This window comes from Engystomops pustulosus, chromosome 7 (assembly GCF_040894005.1).
Source record: "Engystomops pustulosus chromosome 7, aEngPut4.maternal, whole genome shotgun sequence".
Lineage (NCBI taxonomy): Eukaryota > Metazoa > Chordata > Amphibia > Anura > Leptodactylidae > Engystomops > Engystomops pustulosus.
The window spans coordinates 169120011-169147560 of NC_092417.1; the positions used below are offsets into that span (position 1 = coordinate 169120011).

General features: G+C 42.8%; 2 protein-coding genes across 7 annotated transcripts in view; one reads left to right on the forward strand and one right to left on the reverse strand.

Moving 5' to 3' along the window:
* The window catches only part of PTH (parathyroid hormone), a 34203-nt gene extending 30816 nt beyond the window's left edge, over positions 1-3387 (reverse strand). Inside the window, exons 1-2 of one of the 3 annotated variants that reach the window (XM_072118907.1) lie at positions 3291-3387; positions 3086-3213 (exon numbers count right to left, since the gene is read on the reverse strand). The gene's annotated coding sequence lies outside the window, so the exon portion shown is untranslated. Of the gene's footprint in view, positions 1-3085; positions 3228-3290 lie in introns of all 3 variants that reach the window. The other 2 variants (XM_072118906.1, XM_072118910.1) reach the window with 2 other exon arrangements.
* Positions 1-27550, forward strand: part of DHCR7 (7-dehydrocholesterol reductase) — a 93014-nt gene that overhangs the window by 47951 nt on the left and 17513 nt on the right. Inside the window, exon 1 of one of the 4 annotated variants that reach the window (XM_072118901.1) lies at positions 21340-21472. The exons of the other annotated variants lie outside the window; for them this stretch is intronic. The gene's annotated coding sequence lies outside the window, so the exon portion shown is untranslated. Of the gene's footprint in view, positions 1-21339; positions 21473-27550 lie in introns of those variants that run through there. 4 annotated transcript variants of the gene reach the window in all.

Sequence of the window (27550 nt, forward strand, 5' to 3'; positions counted from 1 at the left end):
CTACAGGGGCTGGCAGACTATATACTGGGAGGCCGTAACCAATGCATTTCCCACCCTCGGCTTATACTCGAGTCAATAGGTTTTCCCAGTTTTTTGTGTTGAAATTAGGAGTTTCGGCTTATACTCGAGTATATACGGTACATAAAATATAAAATCTGAAATAAATGGGACAGTATATATTAAGGAAATCCTCATTCAGGAATATTTGCATATTACTCATAGTGAATGTGTTTCACATTATTTTCAGCAATCAGATCAGTTGTCTCCGCTATTTAAAGTGTAAGAACAACGCGTACATCCTGTACTCTATGTATAGAAGAGCCGCCGGCATAAACTTAAATAGATCTTTTCAGCCATATTTTGACTTTTTCTGACATCTCCTCTCAGAGCAAGGACACGGAAACATTGATTAAAATGTACAATTTTATGGAACAAACACATCAGAAAGGTTTATTTTAGTTTTATGTAAATAAGGATGAATTAGAGGGCGGTTCAATAAGTAGCCGTGTTTGACAATAGAGAGCGTTCCTGAGGGAGGTTTGTGTTATCGACGCGTGCTGCCATCTATCAAACGAAGGCAAAACAAATTGCAGACTGATTGATTGGTTAGTTTGGATTTGGCAGCCATTTGAGTAAGACGTGTTTCGTGATTTTCACTAAGATGGAAAAAGAGCAGTAACTTGTGTAAAAATGTAAAAATAGTTTGGTAATTCGCTTTTTGTTTTTGGATCGGAATTAAACCGAGGAGATAAAAGCAAAGTCAGACGCTGTTTATGGGGATATTTAACCATCTATGACCACAGTTAGATATTGGTTCAACGAATTTAAACGTGGGCAAACATCCGTTTTTAATGAGGAGCGGCCAGGACGCCCGGCAGACGTGGTCCACGACATGATACTCGCTGATCGACCAACGAAAGTGCACGAAGTAGCAGAGGCCGTAGGTGTGTGGACCGGAACGGCTGTTAATATTTTGCATGATAAGTTGGCAATGAAAAAATTGTCGGCCCGATGGGTGCCGCGATTGCTCACGGTGGACAACAAGCGGATGCAGCTGTTAACTTCGAAACAGCGTTTGGAGCAATTTAAGCGAGATCCAAAGGAGTTCTTGCGTCAAGTTGTCACTGTTGATGAAACCTGGATTCATCATTACACACCAGAAACTAAGCAACAATCAAAACAATGGAATCCTCCCAGTGACACTGCTCCAAACAAGGCCAAGACGGTCCCATCGGCTGGAAAGGTCATTGCGACGATTTTTTGGGATGCAAACAGCGTCATCCTCATGGATTTTTTAGAAAAAAGAAGAATGAGCACTGGACAATGCTACAGTGAGATATTGGACCGCATCGACATAAAATTGAAGGAGACACGGCCGCATTTGGTGAAAAAGAAGGTGCTGTTTCAACACGATAACGCACCAGCACATTCATCCGGATCATTGTCGCCACCAAACTGCATGAATTGCGTTATGAATTGCTGCTGCATCTTGTTCCCTTACATGAAGAAATGGCTGGTGGGGAAAAAAAATTTGCTCCAACGAGGAAGTCATCGCCGAGACAGAGGTGTATTTTGGAGAGTTCGACAAATCCTATTTTTAGCGAGGGGTTAAAAAAAATGGCAGGAACATTGGGAGGAGTGTATCTTTCTAAAAGGGGACTATGTTGAAAAATTAAAAAAAAACATTTTGAAAAAATGGTGTCTTCATTTCTAACACTGGTACTTATTGAACCTGTTCTGCAACTTTCTCCCATAATAAATGTTGGAATTCTTTAACAAATGCAAGATCTCTGCTTGATGTCAGTGCTGATATCTAGAGGCTGCAGAGCGATTCTTAGTCTGTACAAATGATTTGGGGTTTGCTACAATTTTCTCCTCTGTGAGCACAGATACATGGTAGCAATGTGTATTTTGCCTACAGCAGTTTGCTTAAACTAGATACAATTCTTGTTAACCCTTATCTTGGAAAAGTGTTGGTTTTGCATAGGGTTTCAGCCTCTATTTGTACACAGGGATGTTGAAAATTTGGAGACATTGAAACCTGAAAGTATATTTCAAAGTGGTAGAATTTTGTATTGTATATTTTTGGATGTTTTGACATCTCTGAGCGCCCTCTGCTTGTTCAGTGTCTGCATAGAGTGTTTCCTGATGATTTCTTTTCTGGGAAGTATCTTCTTTACACCAAGAACTGTACACTCACCATTTGGCCCCCTGGACCTGAGATGTTTCAACGTCCCCATGTATTTCTATGGGCTCATACACATTTGTGCAAGGCCCTAAGTTTGTAGCTCAGTTGAGTCTCTTGTATAATCGAATGCAAGCAGGCACCACGGGTGTCACACGTATGCACACATATGTCTAGGTAGCCTAACTTTCATTCCATATTATGGGCTAGCACTTCCCGAAATGTAAATAATAAGAACAAACAGTTTTCAGACATTGAACAAGCAGGGAATGTGGAGAGATTTGAGTTCTACAGGCAGCAGGCACATGTTATGGACTTTTTTTATCTGAAATTTTCTGTAGCTCTGAAGTACAGCTCACAACTGGTAAATGTTCATAGAGTTGGAACCTAATGGGACTGAGTATTTTAGAGTCTCTTCTTGCTACAATGTATGGCATCCATAATCACTATAAAATCCTGCCCTGTTATTCTCTCTGTACATATGTGAGCAGCTATAGGACAAATCCACTGCTTAACGTGGGATTGTAAAGCATCCTCATGTTCTCGCCTGTGTACTTCCTCCCATCCCACGGTATCTGGATAAGTATAGTTGCTGTAGATTCTGATCATTCCTGTTCCCTGTTCACTCACTGTGATGGACACTTACATGTCATCTGTATTTTAAGGAATCAGGTCCCATGCACATTCCTCCTGTATACACATGATTTATCCCTCGCTAGATACTAGGCGATGTTGTCACTTTCTATTTGCTTGTGCCTCTAGCACTATGTCATACATACATGGTAGCAAAACCATCATGTTAGCTGGAATACCAGGCGTTACTGTAGCAGGACCTGTAATCACTTACCGTATTTCTTATTATGATGCTAAGTAAATACCTTCTTGTTTTCATACACTTACCAAGGGTTAGACATAGTCGATATGTAGCAGTGTTGGACAGATTTTCTTCCTTTTATCATTATGTCAAATCGACTTTATGTCTTTAGACTTCTCATTGCCATCTTCATTATTCATGTAGTTGTCTCCATCTATAGTATTGATCCTGAGAAATGTCAGTTTTAGAAATTATAGTTTTAGCATAATATATATATATATATTTTCTCACCATGCTATCCTCTGCAAATATACACAGTGTCCGCTCTCTCACTCCAGCCCGTCTTCATGGCGTCTCCCACTGTGTCTTTCTTCTCACTGTCCTTCCTCACTGACAGAGACAGAAAGAGTGAAGGGGAATAGAGCAGGATGAGTCATAATCTCCTTCTACAGATACACCTATTCAGCAGAGCTCAGACATGAAAACAACGGAGCATGGGCAGTCTGCATACAGTACAAAAGTGAATAGCAGGACTGCTGAATCACTTGATGAACATTCAGGGTTGATCTACAATGAAGTAAAGGCACAATGGCAACTTATGTAAAGTGAAACTGTGACAGGGAATGTAATTTTTAGCTGGTGACAGGTTCCAGTAGCTATACTTATTTTAGAGCTTTTGTGACTCTGACTACTACCAATGCCTTTATGCATTATGACTTATACCACTACTTTATAAAACTTTATTTCACATTAGCTAACTCCCTGCCAGCGGAATGTGGTGAGTCCCAGGGGCAAAAGCGGCAGCAGCAGCCTGTTTGCCTTTGTCTCAGTCCTCTCCTCCACACCATGCCCCTCCCTAGCAAGGCTGCTAGCAAGGGACCAGATAATGGGAAATAAACTTTTATAAAGTAGTGGCAGTATTCAGAATCCTGACAAAGGCATATTTAAAATTAGCATAGCATATTCTATACGTACCTTTCACCATCTAAAAATGACATTCCTGGTGACAGGTGCGCTTTAACCACTCACCTAATTTGGTAACCCTGCCCCTTATCTGATAACCCCCAAAATTTAGGATAACAGCGGAGTGGGTGGTTGACTATCTGAAAATCATTCCCTATATAGTTATATAGGAGCCAAAAGAAATGTGTCTTTTTTGTAAACTGAGGCTAACGATCCAGTTCACTTAAATGAGGTGAACTGCCCATCGAGTCGCCACCTGTGAGTTTGCAGTGCACTTTTAGCTGCTGGGTGGAGACCTTTCTCCTGTGACTCGCTGCCACCTCCCCTCTGCATAGACCTTCTATGTAATCTTACATCTCGCTGAGCTTCTGTCTTGTTGCTAGCAGGATGGAATTCAGAGTTAAATGCGGATTAGGAAGAAGGGAGGGAAATAATAAGAGCAAATGTAAGTGGAGAAGGAAGCACTTTTTTTCTGCTAAGATTTAGTAACAAAGTTTCTTATATTCACTTTTACTATTGATTTGTGCAAAATTGGATAAAAAGTTTGATCTGATCTTTTGAACCCCATTCTAATTTTGTGATTAGAAGCATAATGGTATTCCTAGACAGGTCAATCCAATTCCAGACCTCTCTATATGATATATAAGAAGTCATTGACAGCTATATATGGTAATAGTTTTAAGAATCCCCGGCATAGGCTTAAAGTTTACCATCTGTTGCAGTTAAATTGTTGTCCACATCATAGAAAAGGTCAGGCTGATGCATCCAGCAGACCTCTATTTGTCTGCAGACAATCACCCAGCTCCCTGTCTTTGTATTCATCCCGCACACAGCCTCTACAGTTCTGGCCTCTTCTGAGGCACCTGCATTGTTACCTCACACGAAGCGCAGAAAAATGACTGCCTGCCGCACAATCACTAAATACCTTTTTATGTGTTTATCTGCCCAGGTCCCGGCTGACTCATTCTGCTGACCACACAGAGCCTGCGAGCGGCTGGCACAGACATTCAGTCCTGTCTAGCATTTACAAGCTGCTTAGAGATCTATCACAAGGAGTAACATTCAGGGCGCGTTCACACGTTGCGTTTTGACCTGCGTTTTCATTGCGTTTGAAACGCATATACAACAGCTGAGGAGGGGTGATTTGCCTAATTTCATCACTGTTAATGCATGCGTTAACAAAACGCATCGTAAACGCGATGTTAACGCATGCTAAATCAGTAACAGAAAGCAGTCATTCTAGCTCCCGGACAGTCTGCAGCATGTCTTTTGGACCTTGTGGTGCTTGAAATGGCACAACCATGTAACCACATCCACATCTCCAAACATTTGTGGCAGAGAAAGAGAGTCAAAAAGTGTGGCACAACGTACATCCCATGAAAAAGATGTATGGCCTTTTTCTGTGACCCCTCTGCACTTTATAATGCCTCCACCCTTTGTAATGTGCCCCCCAGCTCTTACTCACATTTTGTCCCCCCTCACATCGTGTCCACCTTTTCTGCTCCCCTCACATTGTTCTCCCCTCTGCTCCCTTCACATTGTTCCCACCGCTCTGCTCCTCTTTACATTATGTCCCCTCTCTATACCCCTCACATTGTGTTCCCCCTCTCTGCTCCCCCTCACATTGTGCCACCCCTCTATGCTCCCCAAACATTGTGCCCACCTCTCTGCTCCCCTCACATTCTGCCCACCTCTCTGCTCTCCTCACATTGTGCCCATGTCTCTGCTCCTATTTACATTATGTCCCCTCTCTGTTCCCCTCACATTATGTTCCCCCTCTCTCCTCCCCCCACATTGTGTTCCCCCTCTCTGCTCCCCCGCACATTGTGTTCCCCCTCTCTGCTCCCCCGCACATTGTGTTCCCCCTCTCTGCTCCCCTCACCTTGTGCCTCCCCTCTCTGCTCCCCTCACATTGTGCCCACCTCTCTGCTCCACTCATAATGTACCCACCTCTCTGCTCCTCTTTACATTATGTCCCCTCTCTGTTCCCCTCACATTGTGTTCCCCCCTCTGCTCCTCCTCACATTGTGCCCACCTCTCTGCTCCTCTTTACATTATGTCCCCTCTCTGTTCCCCTCACATTGTGTTCCCCCCTCTGCTCCTCCTCACATTGTGCCTCCCCTCTCTGCTCCCCTCACATTGTGCCCATCTCTCTGCTCCCCTCATATTGTACCCAACTCTCTGCTCCTCTTTACATTATGTCCCCTCTCTATTCCCCTCACATTGTGTTCCCCCCTCTGCTCCTCCTCACATTGTGCCCACCTCTCTGCTCCTCTTTACATTATGTCCCCTCTCTGTTCCCCTCACATTGTGTTCCCCCTCTCTGCTCCCCCTCACATAGTGCCTCCTCTCTCTGCTCCCCTCACATTGTGCCCACCTCTCTGCTCCCCTCGCATTGTGCCCACCTCTCTGCTCCCCTCGCATTGTGCCCAGCTCTCTGCTCCCCTCGCATTGTGCCCACCTCTCTGCTCCCCTCGCATTGTGCCCAGCTCTCTTCTCCCCTCACATTGTGCCTAGCTCTCTGCTCCCCTCACATTGTGCCCAGCTCTCTGCTCCCCTCATATTGTACCCAACTCTCTGCTCCTCTTTACATTATGTCCCCTCTCTGTTCCCCTCACATTGTGTTCCCCCTCTCTGCTCCCCCTCACATAGTGCCTCCTCTCTCTGCTCCCCTCGCATTGTGCCCACCTCTCTGCTCCCCTCGCATTGTGCCCACCTCTCTGCTCCCCTCGCATTGTGCCCAGCTCTCTGCTCCCCTCACATTGTGCCCAGCTCTCTGCTCCTCTTTACAGTATGTCCCCTCTCTGTTCCCCTCACATTGTGTTCCCCCTCTCTGCTCCCCCTCACATTGTGCCTCCCCTCTCTGCTCCCCTCGCATTGTGCCCAGCTCTCTGCTCCCCTCGCATTGTGCCCAGCTCTCTGCTCCCCTCACATTGTGCCACCTCTCTGCTCCCCTCACATTGTGCTCCCCTCTCTATACTAACTCACATTGTGGACTGGAACCGGCCTTTGCTGCACACAGCAGTGGCAGAGGCATCATTGCTTTCAACTCTATCTGCGTCCAGAGGAGCCCAGGACATACCTCCCGCATCTGCTGAAAATCACCTTAATTTGTTAAAAGCAGAAAGCGCCTTTAAGTTGCATTACATTTCCTAGGAAGGTCAGCGATGTGCAGCTATTTTTAGATTTGCAGCTTTCTCAGGTATTAGTCACAACACATTGTCCGGGCCAGTAGTTTATGCACTTTGTAATAAAATTAAAAAAAGGAAGCAAAACCGTAATGTGGCTACAGATGTTATTAATTGCCCTTTTTAATACCCAAAAACTCCAGACAGTTTTGGGAATTTTTTCTTTACCGCACTCTATGCTATGTAGTGGTGTGTTTTTATGTGGACCATGACATTCTTTTATGTGTGTGTGTTTTTGGGGGTTTTTTTTGCATTTTTTGCATGTCTATCTGGTTTACAAGCCCTAAAGTGAGATAACGTCTACAAACATCACCACTCCTATGTACAGGCCGTGTCTGGTATTGCAGCCCACCCCAATTCACTTGAATTAGTATTCTTATCTCAGTAAGAGATGGTATTCTTGTGATTTTGTAAATCCTCCTAATGGCTAGAGAAGGTGTAGAGAAAAAAATAAAGGGTATTTATCCAGTCCGACTCAAAGTTCTGACACTCACTTTTATGAATGTTGGGTTTCCAAACTCTGGAACCACCTTTGAACCAGGCAATGAAGTGTCCCACTGTACAGGGCCAGATACTCAATGGGGATCTCAATGGTCAAACCTTTGTTAATCATAAATCTATGTCACATGCCATAGCGATATGTCCTCTCTTCATGAGATGAGAACATCCCTTTAACACTAGTTCTGTAATAATTCTACCCCTGGACAACCCATTTCAGTACGACTCCATAATATAAACTGGGTGGGGGGGTCTTGCTTCAGGGAGCCTCTTAATCTCTTTGATATTATGACAGGGAGTGCAAATGACAATTAATGGAAGTGCATGGTGTCTTTCATGTTGCTACAGCTCTCTAGTGGAGGTGGCAATTAGATTTATCTAGGTCACTCCTGAATAGGATTTTATCACTGGATAGAATATAATATAAGTTGAGACTTTGTTATGCCTTTAACTATATAATGTTAAGGGAAATCATTCTTATTCCTTATATATTCCCTTGTACTAAGGTGCTTTATACCGTTTCATAATGGTTTAATCAGTGCATCTGTTAGCGCCATCTAGTGGAAAATAGTGTGCATTGTAGCCAGATCAAGGTACTGCAGCCTTATGCACCAAGAAACTATCTACACAGTGGGGCAGATTTACTTACCCGGTCCATTCGCGATCCAGCGGCGCGTTCTCTGCGGTGGATTCGGCTCTTCCGGCGATTCACTAAGGTAGTTCCTCCGTCGTCCACCAGGTGGCGCTGCTGCGCTGACGTCCGCCGAGGCCTGCCGGAATGCCCTGAAATTCACCGGCCTATAGCTGGTGAAGGTAAGTGCAAGTTTCGCGACACATTTTTTTTTTTTTAAAATGCGGTGGTTTTTCCGAATCCATCGGGTTTTCGTTCGGCCACACCCCCCCATTTCCGTTGCGTGCATGCCAGCGCTGATGCGCCACAATCCGATTGCGTCCGCCAAAATCCCAGGGCAATACAGGGAAAATCGGCGCAAATCGGAAATATTCGGGTAACACGTCGGGAAACCACGAATCGGGCCCTTAGTAAATGACCCCCAATGTATTAAGTGTCAATAGAGCTGCAATACAGAGGAGCTAAATGGAAAATCATGGAGGGTCTTAACAGTGGAGGGTCCCATGATCAGGCATCTATCCCCTATCCTATGGATAAAATAAAAAAACCCTTAGCCCTTTTTTGTTTTTGCGGTTTAAATTTTCACTCCTCACCTTCAAAAATCTGTAACTTTTTTATTTTTCCATGTACAAAGCTGTGTGACGGCTTCTTTTCTGCGTAACAGGCGCTCATGCGCCGCCATCTGTGTTACTGGTAAGCCTTTGCTGCAATATGCAGCAGAGACTTACCGGCTATGGAGAGGGCTCGTCCCGCGAATACACGGCGGGCGGTCACGAACCGGTTAATATTCCATGCCGTGTACCGGGAAGCGGGAAAAGAATTCCAAATACAGTGAAATTGGTAAAAAAAAAAAACGCATTTGTGCCGTATTCTTGTGGGCTTGGATTTTACGAATTTCATTGTGCGCCCCAAATCACAGGTCTACTTTATTCTTTGGGTCGGTACGATTACGGAGATAACAAATTTGTATAAGTTTAATAATGTTTTCATACATTGAAAAAAAATTAAAACCTCCTGTACAAAAATTTTGGGGGGGGATTTTGCCGCTTCTGGCGCTAATAACTTTTGTATGGAGCTGTAGGTGGTGTCATTTTTTGCAGATTTTGATGACGTTTTTATCATTTTTTATCATTTTTAGGACTGTGCGACCTTTTGATCACTTTTTATAGAATTTGTAATTTTTTTTTAAATGGCAAAAAAGTGCCATTTTCGACTTTGGGCGCGATTTTCCGTTACGGGGTTAAACGCAGTGAAAAACCGTTAGCATATTTTGATAGATCGGGCATTTTCGGATGCGGTGATAACTAATGTGTTTATGATTTTTACTGTTTATTTATATTTATATCAGTTCTAGGGAAAGGGGGGTGATTTGAGTTTTTAGGTTTTTTGTTATATATTTTTTTTTTACTTTTTTAAAATTTTTACTATTTTTCAGACTTCCTAGGGTACTTTAACCCTAGATTGTCTGTAAGATCCTATCATATACTGCCATACTACAGTATGGCAGTATATGGGGATTTTACTCCTCATTCATTACAATGTGCTGATAACACATTGTAATGCATGGGTTAACCCGAAGTATCCTTGGGTCTTCGTGAGACCTGAGGCTACCACGGCGACGGATCACTGCTCCCCGATGACGTCACGGGGAGCAACGATCCTTGGAAAGATGGTGGCGCCCATGTGCCGTCATCTTTTTGAAGCCGCCGGCAGCTTTGCGATCAGCAGGAGAACACCCGCGATCGGTGCTGGCACCGATCCCCTATTTAAGAACACCCGACTTACAGACGACCCCTAGTTACAAACAGACCTCTGGATTTTGGTAATTTACTGTACTTTAGGCTTAGGCTACAATAAACAGCTGTAACACTTATCACAGGCGTCTGTAATGAAGCTTTATTACTCCTGGCTCTTATGACAAAAATCCAATTGTCACAGAGACCCAAAAAAATTTGCCTGGAGTTACAATTATAAAATATACAGTTCCGACTTACGTACAAATTCGACTTAAGAGCAAACCTACAGAACCTATCTTGTACGTAACACAGGGACTGCCTGTACCTATATAACATACACATCTTACCAGACTAGGCATAAACTACATATAATACAATTTCTTTGGAGCTTCAGGAATCTTGTATGCTCTGCTGTAAGAAAAACTTGCAACAAATACAGAAAACATTCTTTATTAATATGGAATGTTCTTTCCTGTACCAAAAAGATGAGCTGCATTATGGAGACAGTCAACATTCACAACTAGGTCACTAATGCAGGATCTAGACAGTAAGTTATCAGTCTTACCCATAGATGTCAGCCATGAGCTGCATTCATCGATCGCAACCATGATCTGTGTGTCGTAATAGGCCTGAGAGAATATGCAAATACGTTTTCCAGGGTGGGAAAAGTAAAGCCATGTCGCTTTTGCTACCTTGTATGACTTTCAGGAAGCCTAATGACATGATGTGGTATTAACAACAAACCAGTATATTTATTGGGAATCTATTCCTTCTTGAATAGATCTACTGGCTTGGTGTTAATCCCACATCATATCATTAGGATTCCTGAAAGTCCTGCTTAGTGTTATGGGAGCTGCCTTACAATCTGGAAAACCTATTCGCATATTTTCCCAGAATTCCCCAGTGGAGCATCAATTAAAGCAGCCTTAATTGCTAAACTCTCTGTAACAAGAACTACCTTTGGTAGGGTTGAGCCAAGCTTAAAGGGAGTTTGTAGGAGGGATCAGAGGGTTCCGGTGACGTTACTTATTGTACATCACCTGGACACACAGAGGCCAAGGATTTCCCATCAGAAGTTCCAGTGACACCCCTATAAAGTTTTTTATGATTCCTTTAAACCCCTTTAACACAACTACAGGCAGTCCCCGGGTTACATACAAGATAGGGTCTGTAGGTTTGTTCTTAAGTTTGTATGTAAGTCGGAACTGTATATTTTATCATTGTAATCCCAGCCAGAACTTTTTTGGTCTCTGTGACAATTGGATTTTAAAAATGTTGGGTTGTCATAAGAATCAGGATTAACACTAAAGCTTCATTATAGACACATGTGATAGCTGTTACAGCTGATCATTGTAGCTTAGGACTAAAGTAAAATAAATTACCAATATCCAGAGGTCCGTTTGTAACTAGGGGTCTTATGTAAGTCGGGTGTTCTTAAGTAGGGGACCGCCTGTATACTCAGTCCTTAAAACTCTGGCCTTATGTATTTCATCTGTATTCTGTAATACAGCAAAGGACACTATGGGGGTCATTTATCTTATTTCCCCCTTCTCTGTGCTCTTTTTGCGCCTATTTTTTGAACCTCATTTGTCTTTGTCGTTTTGGCTCTTTGTGAAATGGAGGTTATTTTATGAGCCTTATTAGGCGCAAATGTAAGAAAAAGGTGCAATTTGTTTTGCGAATCACACCATTGCCTTTCCTAAACATGGTCAGGACTGGCGTGTTATTGCGCAATTATTTGCGCCCATATAGGCGCAATAGTATAATAAATCGGGAGCAAACATCTGGATCTAATGACAAATAGGGCGCAACAACACACGGCTAATTGTGGCGTATCATTCCAAAGAAACGCAAAATAGGCGCAAAACAGCCGTTACGCAGCAAAAAGACGCACAAACACCAACGGAAGGAAAAGATAAATGACCCCCTATGTCTGCTGAGAGGCATGGCTCCTCCTTGCATCATAAATGGATCTTTAAATTTAGTTCTCCTTGCAGGTTTTAGTCCCGAAACATTATATCAAGTACATCTAGTTTTCTTATAGCTTTTATACTGTACGGTATGTTTGCTCTTGATAACGCAATGCATGACGTCCCATTCGCCATCTCGTGTTGATTTAACCTTGGATATGACATTATGTTTGTTCAGGGTCAGTGAACTTTTTGACTTAATCTTCCCATACAATTTAGTAAGTTGACAGCTAAACATCTTGGCCCACTACCCCATACACTAGAGCAGAGCTAATGTGCAGCGCTTCTTTCTTGCACATCTAGTGGCTGTACTGTGCATGCTCGGATTTCTGTCTGTGCTGGGCACGCTCAGTGTAGCCCTTGTGTATGTACACGCTGCAGTGTAGCTTGGACAGTAACAAGCTGTACATTACAATTTCAGAATTCTGACATGAGTAATTATTACACGAGTCATAATTTAATTGAAATGGGTGCTGTACAATACTACATTTGCCCTGGAGAAACAAAGAGTTTGCCTGTGGCTCTCCATGACTATAACAACTACTAGCTGGAGGTATCAATATCTTGCACACTATCACTAGACACTATCCCTTCCCTATCAGATTATTTGTGCAGCGGATATGTGATGAAATATATCTAATAAATCATTGTAATGTAACCTGTCCCTTAAAAGTCACTTAAAGCAGTAATGAAAAAATACAAAAATGAATCATTCCAGGTCACAGACTGTATTCAGGTTCAGCCATGTGGTAGATACAATGTAGCTGGTATTGTTATACAGCAGCTTCATCTAACAATGAGCAGAGCAGGTCTCCCCCACTGCACTTCCCCCCTGCTGCAAGATTACACAGGCAGAGGGAGGAGGGAGAGAGCAGGGGGCTGGTTGAGACATGTTCTACTCATTGTAACAGCCTATGAAGCTACAGCACTGAGGAGCTCTGGTAACACCCCCTTAGCCCTTCAGGCTCAATAGCATAATGATAAAAGTAGATTTTTAGAAGGCAGGAGGCCATGGATAACAAATATAAGAAGATTCCCACAGTCACGGTGCCCGGATCTATGAGTAATGTCCCTGGTTTATCATGATGGATTTTGATGTTAGATTTCCTTTCTGGAAATAAATTTTACTATCTACATAATAAAAAGTTATACAATTTTCCAATATACATTTTGTATTAATGCCTTATGGTTTTCTAGATCTCTGCTTGCTCTCATTCTATAGAAAGGATTATTGTTTACTTCCTGTGAATAGAAATCTCTCCATAGTTACACAGGTGCAAGGCTCGTTAGTATCACAGACCATTTTCGGACATCCAAAATTGGCAGCGCCCATGTAAAGCACTGCTAGGTGTAATACAAATGAAACCTGCTGTGTATGTAGAGGGCTCAGCCTATGAGTACTGATGTGCGCACTCATTAAAATTCAGGTCCGGATCCGAACCCCCCACTAGTAACACGGGTGATTACTACCAGCACCAGTCATGGGTATTAACTGTTTAAATGCCACTAGCAAAGCCATCGGGAGCGACAATCCTCCCCAAAACTTTGCTAGCGACATTTAAAGAGTTAATGCTTGCGATTGGTACCAGCACTAATCACCCGCTTTAATGGTGGGGAAGTTGAGATGCACCCAGGAACTTCTAATTAATTATGGGGTCAGCTCAACACTACCCGTTGAGCCCTCTGCACACAGCTCTGACTTATAGAAGTGGTTAAGTAACTGCTTGGTGGTCCGATATTTAAGGAGTTTTTTGGCCCAATATATAGTAATGACCTATCCACAGGAATGGACATTAGTAGGTGTTTGTGGAGGGCTGTGGGGGGGGGTTGCGACACATGGTCAGCTGTTTTACACTACAGCAAAATTGGAAGAAGACAGCTCCATCTGCAGTTTCACATCCCCTCTGATGGCCTATTGCTGACCCATATTGTGGATGAGGGGCGTTCATAGGGTCATAAAAGATTTTCACATGTACTCTCACCAAAAAACAACTATCATATCCAGCTACCGAAAACACAGGTGAAATCCCTACCTATTACATCTAGGAAGTGCAGGTGACACAGTCACTAGACTGTCCCCTACATCTTGGTCCTCTAACAGTGTCATCCTACTACTACCCCTAAGGGTGAAGACACACATGGCGTTTTTGGGCCGTTTTTGGGCCGTTTTTACTAAGTGCGTTTTCAGATCGTTAAAAACGCATGCATTAAAAAACGCATCCGTTTTTTAAAAACGCATGCGGTTTTTGAAAACGCATGCGTTTTTGTCCGTTTTTCCGAAATTGTGCAAGGAAAAACGGACAAAAACGCATGCGTTTTCAAAAACCGCATGCGTTTTTAAAAAACAGATGCGTTTTTTAACGCATGCGTTTTTAACGATCTGAAAACGCACTTAGTAAAAACGGCCCAAAAACGCCATGTGTGTCTTCACCCTTAGGGTGGTGACACACGTGGCGTTTTTAGGCCGTTTTTATTTTGTGCATTTTCAGATAGTAAAAAACGCATGCGTTTTTGACAGGTTTGACCAATTATCTTAATTCAAACTGGTCAAAAACGCATGCATTTTTTCCTGATCTGAAAACGCACTACTAAAAACGGCCCAAAAACGGCCTAAAAACGCCACGTGTGTCACCACCCTTACACTGACTAGTTAAGCAATCAATTTAGGTAATGTCTACCCTCAGATCAGGGAATTATTACGAGAGAAGAAGGCTCTTACTAAATTGAAGTTTTATTGTAAAACAGGACAATGAGTACAAGGTACATACAATGCAAAATTTGATAAAATAGAACTTAATAGACTTTAATAATGGTGCCCTGGGGAAGCAGAAATAAGGGATCCACTAGAATAACCATTTTATACAGTGATACTTTCACCTGAGGGTGAGGACACACGTGGCATTTTTAGGACGTTTTTGGGACATTTTTAGTTGCGTTTTCAGTTCGAAAAAAATGCATGCGTTAAAAAAAGTTTTTTACAGGTTTGCCCAATTGTCTTAATTCAAACTGCTCAAAAACGCATGCGTTTTCAAAAAACGCTCTACTAAAAATGGCCCAAAAGCGCCACGTGTGTCACCACCCTAAGTAAGATTCCAGCACCCCCCTAGCTCCCCTGCCTGTGATGGCATGAGGGAGGCTTGGCGTATGGTAATGTCCCTTACAACAAAGTGTTTTATGACACCTTTATGCCTCAAAATCTTGATATGATGATGTCTTGTCAACCTACAAATTTGGTCTTACATACTAAACATGATGCTAACAGTAGTAATAATTTGGGGATTATTCAATTGCTCCCTGTTGCTATCAGTGTACAGGAGAGCCTTGATGACATCATCATACCACGCCTCCTGAACCCCGCCATAACATGGTGTAATGATATCATCTGTTCTCTGTAAGGGTGCATGGAGCTGAGGGCTCTGTGCTCCACTACTGTCCAGTTGTGACTATGTAGATAGAAAAGCATCATTGTGTGACCATACTGTGGATTTTACTATGCTTTTGTCAGAATCCTCTGAATGGGTGGTTTTATTCTGGAGCTCACTAAGCTGTGGGTTGAGTAATGCAGGGGATGTATAAGTGCTCAGGGCTCAGTTCACTCAGGGCTGATTATTGTTTCTTCTGAGACCGGACTCTCAGCCTGATCCAGTACCGGTACCTGATTCTGTGTACCTTAGTCTGATCGGTTACTTCGGTTACTTCTGTATCTTGCCGTGTATCCAACCAGTGTGTCCAACCCTATGGAACCGTGTATCCAACCAGCATGTCTGGAACTCTGTATCCTGCCAGCAGCTCTTAAAACCTGTATCCAACCAGCAGCTCTCTAGCCCTGTATCCTGCCAGCAGCTCTGGAACCCTGTATCCTGCCAGCAGCTCTGGAACCCTGTATCCTGCCAGCAGCTCGGGAACCCTGTATCCTGCCAGCAGCTCTGGAACCCTGTATCCTGCCAGCAGCTCTGGAACCCTGTATCCTGCCAGCAGCTCTGAAAGCTTGTATTCAACCAGCAGATCTCTAGCCCTGAATCCTGCCAGCAGCTCTGGAACCCTGTCTCCTTCCAGCAGCTCTGGAACTCTGTATCCTGCCAGCAGCTCGGGAACTCTGTATCCTTCCAGCAGCTCTGAAACCCTGTATCCTGCCAGCAGCTCTGGAACTCTGTATCCTGCCAGCAGCTCCGGCACCCTGTATCCTGCCAGCAGCTCTGGAACCCTGTATCCTGCCAGCAGCTCGGGAACCCTGTATCCTGCCAGCAGCTCTGGAACTCTGTATCCTGCCAGCAGCTCTGGAACCCTGTATCCTGCCAGCAGCTCTGGAACCCTGTATCCTGCCAGCAGCTCTGAAAGCTTGTATTCAACCAGCAGATCTCTAGCCCTGTATCCTGCCAGCAGCTCTGGAACCCTGAATCCGGCCAGCAGCTCTGGAACCCTGTATCCTGCCAGCAGCTCTGGAACTCTGTATCCTGCCAGCAGCTCTGGCACCCTGTATCCTGCCAGCAGCTCTGGAACTCTGTATCCTGCCAGCAGCTCTGGAACCCTGTATCCTGCCAGCAGCTCTGGAACCCTGTATCCTGCCAGCAGCTCTGGAACCCTGTATCCTGCCAGCAGCTCTGAAAGCTTGTATTCAACCAGCAGATCTCTAGCCCTGTATCCTGCCAGCAGCTCTGGAACCCTGAATCTGGCCAGCAGCTCTGGAACCCTGTATCCTGCCAGCAGCTCTGGAACTCTGTATCCTGCCAGCAGCTCGGGGACTCTGTATCCTTCCAGCAGCTCTGGAACCGTGCATCTTGCCAGCAGCTCGGGAACCCTGTATCCTGCCAGCAGCTCGGGAACCCTGTATCCTGCCAGCAGCTCCGGAACCCTGTATCCTGCCAGCAGCTCTGGAACCCTGTATCCTGCCAGCAGCTCGGGAACCCTGTATCCTGCCAGCAGCTCTGGAACCCTGTATCCTGCCAGCAGCTCCGGAACCCTGTATCCTGCCAGTTTAAATTTGAACCTGTATTTAAGCCAATATCAAGCCTGAATCCCAATCTGAACTAGGAATCAGTAACCCTAAACCCCCAACCTGATCTGGAACCCTGAACCTGTACTCTGCACCCTGTTTAAGAGCCTGCACCCTCTTCCTGATCTAGTATCCCCAATTTGTTCCTGTTCCCTGATATTTGTATGTCCGTCTTTATATTTAGCCGGACTAAATATTTATCTGAAACATATATATATGTACAATGCAGGGATGAGGTGTGGTTGATGTTAGGTAAGCTGAGGGTTATCTCAGGTGTGTGGTGTACAGATTTTTATGCAGTACATACCATTACATTGAGTCAGACAAGAACATATAGTAAACGGAAGAAAACTAATACAATGTCCTGCTATAACCTATCCGAAATCTTTGTCTCCCCTGTAGCTCATCATACCCAATCATTTATATTGTGCTCCTATGGATCTCTAATAGGTGGTATACACTGTATCCTCCACATGTAGCCAGTACTATTCAGTTTTGTACCACCAAATTAGAGCATCCCATAGGCATCCTCCAAAATGTTGTAATAAGTCTTTCAAGAAGTGTTTATGTGCACATGGTAGCGCTGTACTTTATATTACTGTCTATGGATTTAGAAAGGGAGGTTATAAAATCTCCTAAGTGTAATGTGTAAAGGGGATTTTGTAGTGCAAACTGCTTTCACATGTATTTAAGAAGTGTCTGCACCACATGTGTAGATCCCAACTGATATTTAGGGAGTATGCGTATGCCCAGCAGGCAGTACAGCCTGACGAAGGTCCTGGTTCAGGACCGAAACGCGTTGCATCTTTAATAAACATATCCACTGAGGGAAATACCCTGAGCGCTGGGCATACACGCACTCCCTAAATCTGCATTTAAAAACTCCCCACCGGTATCGCTGTAGTGTGGAGGAGAGAACACTGAGAGTGAACAGAATAAATCCTGCGGCACTGTTGATAAATCAACCTTTACAATAACAGTATTCCATGTACACACACAGGGATGCACCATCGATGAGGCGAGTTGAGCCTCTTGCCTCAGGCAGCACCAATTGCAGCAACCAATTTCGGTTAATTAATCGTGCATTGGCTCTATTAATATTTGGTTGTGCTACACCCCTCTTGTTGTTATTACAAGCATCAGAGACAAGATTACCACATAAATAGGTTACTAGAACTAATCTTACTACATAGATAGGTTACTAGAATAAATATTATTACATAGACACAGCACCAGAACCAAAATTACTACATAGTTATGTTATCAGAACCAAGCTTAGATACAGAGCTGGAACCATAGAAGCTAGACAACATCTTTTAACTGCATCAGATTTATCAATGTCTAATGCTGGATAATAAATCTCATGAAGTATAAGAATGTATCCATGTAACTCTTCCAATATAATAACAGATGCCCCTAAGTAGCTAATATAAAAATAGTGTTTTCACAGCAGCTAATATACAGTGGTATTGGTGCCCCCATGGTAGTCAATATAGTAACACTGCCCCCACAGTAGCCAGAATTGTAAAAGTGCTCCCGCAGTAGATAATATAGTAACAGTACCCGCACAGTAACCAATATAGAAATGGTGGCCCTACAGTAGCCAATAGAGTAACAGTGCTTGCAAATTGGCCATTATAGTAACAGTAACCTCAGAGTATCCAATATAGTAACAGCACCCCCACAGAAGTCCATATAGTAACTGTCACCCTACAGTAGCCAATACAGTAACAGTAACCTCAGAGTATCCAATATAGTCAGTGGCCCCCCACAGAAGTCAATATAGTAACTGTTACCCTAGTTTAGCCGATTTCTAAATGGTGCCCCCAGAGTAGCCAATATAGTAAAAAATGCTTGCACATTAGCCATTATAGTAACAGTAACCTCAGATTATCCAATATGATCACAGGCCCTTCACAGAAGTCAATATAGTAACTGTCACCCTACAGTAGCCAATTTTTTAATGGTGCACCCAAAGTGCTACCATAGTATCCAATAATCAATGGCGCTCCAGAGTAGACAGTCTTCTTTGTGTAGCAGCCGTCATGACGTCCATGGACGTGGAAGGGAGCGTGGCCCGTGATGGCATCATCATGTAGCCACGATTCCTGGGTGGGATGTGTGCAGGAGAAGTCTGCCTACCGTGTCGCACACTGGGTCAAGTGCATCTGCTAGTACTTGAGTGGACGGTTCTGGCTGCAGCAAGTACTATTATTACTGGCAGAAGCCTCCAATGGAGAAGGAAGACCCTGCCATTGCACTAGATGTCATGGCCCATCAGTGGACAAGTTCAAGCCCGTATAATACACAATTATACATAGCTTTATGAATAAATGCTTACTGAAACATTCGTATAGTATACACAAAAAACAAACGATTGTTTACCACTGGATATATCAACAGATAAACTAAATAGTACAGAGTAGCACTGCCAAAAAATACAAGCACTATTCAGTGAAAGGGTGCCAGGCAACAAAGCTGTGCAAACTCCATGCAATATACAAAATTAGAAAGGCCGCATAGATAGACAGATAATAGATCTAGATTAATATATATTACAGATAATAGACATTTAGATAGATTTGTGTGTAGAAATATAAGAGACATAAATAGATGTGATAGATAGATAGATAGATAGATAGATAGATAGATAGATAGATAGATAGATAGATAGATAGATAGATAGATAGGAGATAGATATGAGATAGGTAGATAGATAGATAGATATGAGATAGATAGATAGATAGATAGATATGAGATAGATAGATATGAGATAGATAGATATGAGATAGATAGATATGAGATAGATAGATAGATAGATAGATAGATAGATAGATAGATAGATAGATATGAGATAGATAGATAGATATGAGATAGATAGATAGATAGATAGATAGATAGATATGAGATAGATAGACATAGATAGATATGAGATATGTAGGTAGGTAGATAGATATGACAGTAATGAGTATAGATTATAGATATGCAAAAGATCAAAGAGATAAACAGATATGAGGTAAATAGTTAAGCAATTAAGAGACAGGTAGATAGATAGATAGATAGATAGATATGAGATAGATAGATAGATAGATATGAGATAGATAGATAGATAGATAGATAGATATGAGATAGATAGATAGATATGAGATAGATAGATAGATATGAGATAGATATGAGATAGATAGATAGATAGATAGATATGAATTAGATAGATAGATAGATATGAGATAGATATGAGATAGATAGATAGATAGATTAGATAGATAGATAGATAGATATGAATTAGATAGATAGATATGAGATAGATAGATAGATAGATAGATAGATAGGAGATAGATAGGAGATAGATAGGAGATAGATAGAGAGATAGATATGAGATAGATAGATAGATAGATAGATATGAGATAGATAGGAGATAGATAGATATGAGATAGATAGATAGATATGAGATAGATAGGAGATAGATATGAAAGAGATAGGAGATAGATATGAGATAGATATGAGATAGATATGAGATAGATAGATAGATATGAGAGAGATATGAGATAGATAGAGTCACCTTTTTCAAGCATAATGTGAACAACCAGTAAACATAAATTTAAGGACCAAACTCTACTCTCATTGGTCAAACGCAAGGGTATGTAATTAACAATAAAAATAAAAACAAATAATCCCTCCTATAAAGGAAGGACCATCCCATGGCAATAATTTATATGAGTCAGTGGGATGGTCCTTCACTGATAGGAGGGATTACTTGTTTTTAAACCACATTTTGTGGTTTAATTGCATTTTCACTTACTCATTATATTAATGAATTCATCACTTATTGTAATCACTATCTGAGATTGTATTTTTATGCACATTATTATTTATCATATACTATTGCATTTGACCAAGCAGAGTAGAGTTTGGTCCTTAAATATATGTTTGCTGTTTGTTCACATTATGCTTGAAAAAGGTGACTCGCTCAACAAAAGAAACTCTGCTTTTTCTACTAATTGGATTGCTGCTGCTTTATTGGATTATCTAGATAGAGATGAGAAAATAGATATCAGATACGGTAGATATATATATATATATATATATATAGATAGTAGAGAGATTTATAGTTAATGTGATGTATTATAGAAATATTTCTCTCTGTTTATTTATACATACACACACGCTATGTAAACATACATTATACACTGTGTACAATGTATCCATATTCCTCTTTTCTCAGTTATATCCATCCAGAACAAGTGTAGATATTGTTATGGCAACATGCTGGTCTCAGATGGTGGTTTGAGGCGTCTGCACCAATCCAGATGTCTGTGAGTAGATGATGTGTTTGCTGTGGCCGGTGCCATTGGTGAGGAGGCTGAGTGTGTCACACAAGGGGAGGAGAGGAGAGCGGAGGTGGAGGCTGGGGAGGCTGATCTGCTGCAGACATTATCCTGCCAGCACAAAGAATCTGCATGGGAGCAGGCCCTGACACACTGACACACCAAGCAGGTAAAGACACTGGCGTTCTGTATCTTATTTATTTATCATTTGTTTCTTTTTCTTAAAAACACTATAACATTCTTTGCGTCAGAGGTCTGAGATGCATCTGGCAGGGGGAGAAATCATGCATGTGCCCGGGTAGTATAGGAGTAACATACACTAAATAGGCTGCTCTATTATATATGAAGCAAAATAGCATCAAACCTGTAGAACCTGACATGGGAAACGCAACTGTGTAACTAAAGTCTTAGAAAGAATGTGACATTGATTATATGATATTATACAATTGATATTATATTTCTTTCTCTCTTGTTCTCTCTTTTTTTGAGCTGACACTATCTAAACTTTGCCCGCAGCTTAAACTTTGCACTCGGAGTTGTATGACCGTGCAGTATAATGCACCGGCAGGACCTGATAATGATATCGTTCAATCGATGTGATAATGTAAAGTTTATGGCCTGGTCTTGTATCTAAAAGCATAAGCTGGCTTCAGAGGTCTAATAATCACAAGTGGCAGATTGGTTGAATATTTGTTCTGAATGGTGTAAGTGCATGTATGAATGGGACAGCTGCAGAAATCCCTTGTGTGTGAATACAATTGACAATTCTCTTGAGTCGCTGCAAAAAATGTGTCACAAACTCTGACTAATAAGTAACTCGCCACTTTATGTGTACATTTTTCTGACGTATCGGACACAGAGCAGCCCCAACACAAAACTAGCGCAAAAACTTCATAAATACCTGTGCAAGCTCCAAAGACGTTCTCAGGCGCAGCCAGAATAATAGATCTGGGTCATTGTCCCTAATAGGGCTTACAATCTAAAATTTACAATCAGTATGTTTTGGGGTGTGAGAGGAAACTGGAGATTCGGGAGGAAACCCATTCATATATAACTATAAACACTGTCTGGTGTGGGTTTCAAACCTGGAACCCTTAGGTTACCCACCGAGCCTCTGTGCTTCCCAATGGGTACCCAAGAATATGGAAAATCCAAAGGGGGCCACAGTGGGGGAAAAACCAAGCACATACTAACATAAGTTTCCGATATTCTCGTTGTTTTCGATTTTCTGGTGCCCAGCTGGAAGTTATAGGGACCAAATTGTTCCGATGACCAGCCTCCTCGGCCCATGGGTCGCCACTTCCTGTAAGGAGGCCACTGATTGGATGAAGCAGAATTTCTGTTTAGATGCAGGCATGAAAATTGTAAGTAAAAGTTTGGATATGAAAACATAAAAAGAGCAGATAGCAGATCCGAGTCCTGCTGCATCGATGTGATATTTACAGGGCCAAAGTTTTGCCTCATCTAATGAATATCTTCCTCCGACCGGAAGAAAAAACAAGAAGTGAAGCCCCCTGGAAAATGGAAATATCATCTGATAGTCCAAAAAGGCCACTTATTGGTTAAACTGGACATCACTTCCATTTTCCAGGGAACTTCATTTCCTTTGTTGTCCCTTGGTCCAAAGAGGCCACTTGCAGAATAAAGTCGAACTTAATCCTTCATCCAAGCCTTAAAAATTCCGCAACCACCCTAGAGTCGGATCTGCCTAAATATCCAACTACCTTCCTAACATCCTGCATTTCAATAATTGCTAGGTTTTATGCATTGTGTAGAAGGGATTTACAGAGTTGCCCAGAGGTTGAAAAACATGGCTGCTTTCTTCTAAAACAGCTCCTCTCCTGACCATGGGTAGTCTGTGTGTATTGTCACTCTGTAGGTCCCTGAGGCCAAGCTTTTGTGCAGATGTAAAAATTGTAGCACTGTGCAGATCAGCAGGGGAGCTCAGGGAGCCTGGGGTCAGATTCCCTAAGGTCAACCTCTGCACTAAATCCCATTGAGAATCTTACAGAATTTGCCTAAGGATAATTCAGTGTGTCTGATAGTGGAGAGCAACACCAGGCCCTTCTCCAGTATAGCAAAAGCCTGCATTAAACTTTTCATGTTCCCTATGTTCGCTATAATTTCCTCCAGTACGATGTTAAATGATGCAGTTGGTCTCTGCAGGAATAGGGATATCCTGCGGTGTCACCCACTGATTAAGATCCAAATTGCTAAGCATCAACTGCATGTAATCAGGCCATGCTGTGCGGTGCACGTATAATGAGGAAGAGTTACAATGGGAAAGTACAGAAACAGACAAAGTTGCAGGAAGGTATCTGTCACCTGAACCTTAGAACAGCTATTTTACATATATTTATGAGAAAAGTCCTGTTGATGGCATCAAGGTGTCATCTTCACTTGCAAAATAGTCAGGAGTATCCCCTGTCACTCTGAATGTGCCCACAGTCCATATGTTCTCATTCACTTCTTTGTTATTGAAAATACCTGCACAGTAGGTGTCATATATTACATTACATTCCTTCTATCAGCCTGCAGCTACAAACTTCACACAGGAAATGTGAACTAGAGCCTATGTATGGCAAGCTGCATCACACAACATAGTAATGTCATGTATGTACATAGTGACTCCACCAGCAGCAGAATAGTGAGTGCAGCTCTGGTGTATAATACAGGATGTAACTCAGGATCAGTACAGGATAAGTAATGTCATGTATGTACACAGTGACTGCACCAGCAGCAGAATAGTGAGTGCAGCTCTGGAGTATAATACAGGATGTAACTCAGGATCAGTACAGGATAAGTAATGGCATGTATGTACACAGTGATTGCACCAGCAGCAGAATAGTGAGTGCAGCTCTGGTGTATAATACAGGATGTAACTCAGGATCAGTACAGGATAAGTAATATCATGTATGTACACAGTGACTGGCCCAGCAGCAGAATAGTGAGTGCAGCTCTGGGGTATAATACAGGATGTAACTCAGGATCAGTACAGGATAAGTAATATCATGTATGTACACAGTGACTGCACCAGCAGCAGAATAGTGAGTGCAGCTCTGGAGTATAATACAGGATGTAACTCAGGATCAGTACAGGATAAGTAATGTCATGTATGTACACAGTGACTACACCAGCAGCAGAATAGTGAGTGCAGCTCTGGTGTATAATACAGGATGTAACTCAGGATCAGTACAGGATAAGTTATGTTAAGTATGTACACAGTGACTGCACCAGCAGCAGAATAGTGAGTGCAGCTCTGGAGTATAATACAGGATGTAACTCAGGATCAGTACAGGATAAGTAATGTCATGTATGTACACAGTGACTGCACCAGCAGCAGAATAGTGAGTGCAGCTCTGGAGTATAATACAGGATGTAACTCAGGATCAGTACAGGATAAGTAATGTCATGTATGTATACAGTGACTGCACCAGCAGCAGAAAAGCGAGTGCAGCTCTGGAGTATAATACATGATGTAACTCAGGCTCAGTACAGGATAAGTAATGTCATGTATGTACACAGTGACTGCACCAGCAGAATAGTGAGTGCAGCTCTGAAGTGTAATGCGGGCTTTAACTCTAAATTAACATAAAGTAAACGTGTTTCTTTTACCATGCGAGACAAAATGTTGCTTAAATGAACTATTATGTAACATAGCCTTTCCATACACTAAAGGGGATATAAAATGCTTCCTTTGTGCTTATGAAACCAGGATATTGCTAAATGTGACATTGTCATTCTGTGGTTATAGCTCACAAACATCTAGTCATGTGTAGTCATGTGTCTTCTGGAGCAAGTGTAACAAGTCTGCTGTGGTCTACACACTTCTGGTCTTCTACATTTCACCTTGTCTGTAATTATAGTAATTTGGACAAATTGTTTTTCTATTTTGCTTATATCTTATGTATTCCGCTTGGCAATATAGAGGAATAATGTCTTCCATCTCACAGACTATTTATCCTTCACCTGAATGCTCCTTTCAGATCTTTCCCAAGGTCTTCTTCTTCTCTCTGGTGCTGGACTTCAGCACATGGAGATAACATGCAACTGATAAATGTATGAAGGACGTTGCTATGCAAGAAACTGGGTCAAACCCATACAACTCTGGGCTTTCCCAAACTAAGCAAACTTGTAAAACTTTACAGTCCCCTGTTGTCTTAAAGAATACAGAACATATAGAAGAAAAGTGACAACTAATAGATTCCAATAGAGTCCAATAGATTCTGAGAGGGAAAGTTCACAAACTGTTATTGTAACTTTTTCTTTTGTTGCTAAAATTGTTGCTGAAAATGAAAAAGTTCTAGAGCAGAAATGATTAAACCTTTCTCAGTAAAGCTGTAAATATTGTAAGGGATTAGCTCCGGGGATCGTCGTCTCCTAAGCAGACGACCAGCACACACAGGGAATTCACACAATGTGAGTAAGGTTAAAACTGGCCTCAGCCAGCTTTATTTGGCAGTACACAAACTCAAAACATAAAAATAATACCTAAGCCTCTCCGGCACTAACTACACACCGAGGTTCCCTACCTCACCAGGTGCTGGCCTACTGCCAGCCACCCCAAAAACACAGCAAGTTCACTGCCACCGCTCCACAGGCCTTTGCCGTCGCCTGTCTCTTCCCCAGGGTGGAGCCCAGTGTGAAGTCTGCCCCATGTATTAGTGCAGCCCCTCCAGCTGAAAAATAATCAACTTAATTAGACAGACCCAACTTTTCCAGGTCTGTCTTCTACTCAGCTTTTCATAAGGCAAAAATGCACATTTTATGCCCAAAAGCTTCTCTAGTGGCAGCCACCCTGCCACATATCCTCCCCCTGTGATCAAGGCCGTAGGCCTGATCAATAAGCTTAATTCTCCCTCCGGGGTCAAAGCTCCTATATTGGGGTCTAATCCCTACGGTTCCTAAAAGCACTGCAGAGACCCTACTATCTACTACATCTTCTATACCTGGAAAATGACAGCTTTTTTCCTTAACTGCAGGAGACACAGACAGCTCAAAATTAGTCCCAGCATCTCTTCCTTCACACAACTGATCATCTTCAATCATGTCTCTATTAACAATGACAGATTTTCTTCTCCTCTTTCTCTTGCATTTTACTGGAGACTCCACATACCCCTCAGGGCTTGGCATGGTTAGGCCCCATCTCTTCATCACCTTGTGGATGCCGTCACACCGGTTACCATCCACTGAGGCAGATGCACTGTGCTTATTCCCCTTAGCATTGCACACGACACGCACGGGTTTGCCCGTTTTCCAGTCTTCAGCTTCGGCACCTTCTTTGTCATTGAAGGGGGCATTACCGTTCAGAACCAGGGCACGATTCACATTGGTGAGCTTCTGGTCACATGTCTGCAAAGCTGTGCGCTTGCTACCTCTGAGGTCACAACCTCCGCTCTCGGTGTAGGTGAAACTCATCTCAACATCAGCATCATCCTCATCACTTCCAGCTAACACTTCGGACTTCGGACCCAAGTCCTGGCATGGACTTTCCACAATGGCAGCCTTAAGCTCTTCATGGCTTGCACTAGGTTCCTGGCTGACCTCTTCCTCGGTCAGTCCTTCATACGCCTTGCTGGCCAACACCTCAGTCTTCACCGAGTCTTTCCTGTGTAGGAATTTCGAGGGCTCTGTTGACATTATATCAGACACCGTCTCCTCACATCCACTGCAGACATCACCCGGTATATCTTCAAGGCACTTCTCACCATCCAGACCATCTTCACTTTCGCTCTTCAGATGATCAGGCAGATCTACCGTTGGGTGCAGCTGTGCTGGAGTCTCTGTAGTGCCCATCTGGGTATTCCTCCACTTGCCCAGAGAATGCTGGCATGCACTATGACAGAGACGAGACGACAGAGCTTCCACACGTACACAGCAACTCGGCTGGTCCCTTTGTTGTAGACTTGGTGCCACTTCAACCTTCTCCACAGGTTCAGCAGGCTGAGACAGCTCTTCACCTGTCTTCAGGGGGTAACCATTAACCCATTCTTCGGATTTTCCCAAGACTGTATTCAGACTACTGGTTATAAGCGATCCCACTTGGGTGGCCATCACGGTTGAGACTACAGACTTAGTCACACCCACACCGCCTTGTACTGCACCAGCTTCCCAGCCCAATATATCGGACGTCGCACCTGTAACAGTGTCTCGGGCACCAGTCACTGTATTTGTCTTCAATACGGCTTTTCCAGTTGGCTGCTGAAGAAAAGCCAGGTTGGACTCCTGTTTCCCCAAACCTTTGCAA